Here is a 3,948-nt window from a genome sequence, read left to right as displayed (position 1 = left end):
TTGATTAATGCTTGTTGGATAAACGAGACACAAAATCAAAAATAAGTTTACCATAATTTTTTAAGATTTTTAAAAATAATTCTTTTTTGAATGTTGAATAGATAAAAAGAAACTAAAATAAGGATCAACTGTACATGGACCAATTCACATACCTGTCAGTATTTTAGCTATACTATCTTAAGTTATAACACAGGTGACTGTGTAGTCATGATCAGATGTCTTATCATAGATCTAGCTAACTGGATTGTACCTTTGTGTACCTGTAGGCTTAATACAGGCATTTAACTCACTGATGAAGAAAATAGCATGTATGTTTATATATGTAAATGTCCTTTTCCTTTCTAACATTCTCCAGTTGAAATCTTTCTCCTCCAGATCCTTCTATATAATACGTTGATCTTCGTGTTGTACATGTATAAGTAAAAGAACTTTACATTTGTTAGGATGGAACTTTAGTAATCAATTTCTCAGTCAAGTTTGAAGTTTGTCCAAATCATTATGAAGTATTTACAACTTCCTTGCTGTTGTTTATCTCTCTATATGATTTGTTATCATCAGCAAAGAGTGATGATGGGTATACTGGTATTGCTGGAATTTCATGGTTGTATACACAAAATAAAATGTGCCTAGTACGCCTCCCTGGGGAATACCACTTATCATTTAGAAATCATAATTACCACATATGTTTGACTATTTCTCACTAGAATCTGGTTCTAAGCAAGTCTTTTAAATTCAATGTACAATGTAAAGGCTTACACCATATGCTGAACAATTTCTCCAATAAATGTTGGTGTGGCATTTTATCAAATGCCAAATGCCTTTATAAAATCAATGTATAGGACATTTAGTATGACACTTATCTGGCTTAGCAGTGTGTAATTTCCTGGGTCAGACTTCGCTCCTTGTTTGGTTGATTGTACCTAGTTATGTTTGCCTCTTGACAACCTTGAGGTAGTTTTCCCATCAGGTAATGATTTGTTGAAGACATCTGCCTCTGATATAGATAGATATAACACTGACAGTAAGTCATTACTGGTGACTTGTGTTGAAGTTAGATATAACATTGATAGTAAGTCATTACTGGTGACTTGTGTTGAAGTTAGATATAACACCGACAGTAAGTCATTACTGGTGACTTGTGTTGAAGTTAGATATAACACTGACAGTAAGTCATTACTGGTGACTTGTGTTGAAGTTAGATATAACACTGACAGTAAGCCATTACTGGTGACTTGTGTTGAAGTTAGATATAACATTGATAGTAAGTCATTACTGGTGACTTGTGTTGAAGTTAGATATAACACTGACAGTAAGTCATTACTGGTGACTTGTGTTGAAGTTAGATATAACACCGACAGTAAGTCATTACTGGTGACTTGTGTTGAAGTTAGATATAACACTGACAGTAAGTCATTACTGGTGACTTGTGTTGAAGTTAGATATAACACTGACAGTAAGTCATTACTGGTGACTTGTGTTGAAGTTAGATATAACACTGACAGTAAGTCATTACCGGTGACTTGTGTTGAAGTTAGATATAACACTGACAGTAAGTCATTACCGGTGACTTGTGTTGAAGTTAGATATAACACTGACAGTAAGTCATTACTGGTGACTTGTGTTGAAGTTAGATATAACACTGACAGTAAGTTGCTACTTGTGACTTGTGTTGAAGTTAGATATAACACTGACAGTGAGCCATTACCGGTGACTTGTGTTGAAGTTAGATATAACACTGACAGTAAGATGCTACTTGTGACTGGTGTTGAAGTTAGATATAACACTGACAGTGAGCCATTACCGGTGACTTGTGTTGAAGTTAGATATAACATTGACAGTAAGTCATTACTGGTGACTTGTGTTGAAGTTAGATATAACACTGACAGTAAGTCGTTGCTGGTGACTTGTGTTGAAGTTAGATATAACACCGACAGTAAGTCATTACTGGTGACTTGTGTTGAAGTTAGATATAACACTGACAGTAAGTCGTTACTGGTGACTTGTGTTGAAGTTAGATATAACACTGACAGTAAGTTGCTACTTGTGACTTGTGTTGAAGTTAGATATAACACTGACAGTGAGCCATTACCGGTGACTTGTGTTGAAGTTAGATATAACACTGACAGTAAGTTGCTACTTGTGACTTGTGTTGAAGTTAGATATAACACTGACAGTGAGCCATTACCGGTGACTTGTGTTGAAGTTAGATATAACACTGACAGTAAGTCGTTGCTGGTGACTTGTGTTGAAGTTAGATATAACACTGACAGTAAGTCGTTACTGGTGACTTGTGTTGAAGTTAGATATAACACTGACAGTAAGTTGCTACTTGTGACTTATGTTGAAGTTAGATATAACACTGACAGTGAGCCATTACCGGTGACTTGTGTTGAAGTTAGATATAACACTGACAGTAAGTTGCTACTTGTGACTTGTGTTGAAGTTAGATATAACACTGACAGTGAGCCATTACCGGTGACTTGTGTTGAAGTTAGATATAACACTGACAGTAAGTCATTACTGGTGACTTGTGTTGAAGTTAGATATAACACTGACAGTAAGTCATTACTGGTGACTTGTGTTGAAGTTAGATATAACACTGACAGTAAGTCATTACTGGTGACTTGTGTTGAAGTTAGATATAACACTGACAGTAAGTCATTACTGGTGACTTGTGTTGAAGTTAGATATAACACTGACAGTAAGTCATTACTGGTGACTTGTGTTGAAGTTAGATATAACACTGACAGTAAGTCGTTACAGGTGACTTGTGTTGAAGTTAGATATAACACCGACAGTAAGTCATTACTGGTGACTTGTGTTGAAGTTAGATATAACACCGACAGTAAGTCATTACTGGTGACTTGTGTTGAAGTTAGATATAACATTGATAGTAAGTCATTACTGGTGACTTGTGTTGAAGTTAGATATAACACTGACAGTAAGTCGTTACAGGTGACTTGTGTTGAAGTTAGATATAACATTGATAGTAAGTCATTACTGGTGACTTGTGTTGAAGTTAGATATAACACCGACAGTAAGTCATTACTGGTGACTTGTGTTGAAGTTAGATATAACACCGACAGTAAGTCGTTACAGGTGACTTGAGTTGAAGTTAGATATAACACTGACAGTAAGCCATTACTGGTGACTTGTGTTAGATTGTCAGGACATGAACAATATTTCAGTTGATATAACAACAATATCAAAAACAGATGTTTCATGTACAAGAACATTTAATGAATGCCATGATGAGAAAAAAAAACCCCGCTAAAACTGGCATGGAATTTGGAAGAGATCAACAAATTGGGAATATTCTTAGATTTACAATGCAAGGATGCACTGAAACTCCCATCACATCCTTTCATTTATTGTAAACAAAAGATCATAATTTGTTGTCTAATTTGTTTACAATCATATTAACCATACACAGTGTAATTCACTGGACAGCTATAGTTAAGTTATGCAAGCTTAGGTTAATATATTTAAATGTACTTACCTATACATGCGTTTTGCTTATGGAATGTTTCCTGAATATCAACGACAATATTGAATAGTGGTTTGGTTAAGATCTTTGTGTAAAAAGTATAAACAACAAATTTTGGAAATTTATGTTTGAAGATGTAACATGTAAGATAAATGTCTCACCCCGTAAATCAGAAAATGACATTTTACATAGGATAAAAAGAAATGAAGACCTATCATTGGACATGCATTTAGAGGATATTAATCCTATGTATTGAGAGGATGTGCTGGACTTGTAGTCCGTCCTTGGAAATCTTAAGAGACCTTTTCTTGCACTCTTTATCAAGCTATTGCAACATATGGCACAACCACAATTGGTTCAACAGTTACAGGACATTTGTGATGATATTTTTTGTAAAACAAATAATTATTTCTTTCAGGTCCTTATAGGGATCTATAGAAATCCAAGGGAGGGCACTCAGC

The sequence above is a fragment of the Ylistrum balloti genome, unplaced genomic scaffold, assembly GCF_031769215.1.
Source record: "Ylistrum balloti isolate Yb309-2 unplaced genomic scaffold, AGI_CSIRO_Ybal_v1 Utg369578, whole genome shotgun sequence".
Taxonomy (NCBI): domain Eukaryota; kingdom Metazoa; phylum Mollusca; class Bivalvia; order Pectinida; family Pectinidae; genus Ylistrum; species Ylistrum balloti.
The sequence above is the reverse complement of the archived record's forward strand: the minus strand, read 5'-3'. Positions refer to the sequence as shown.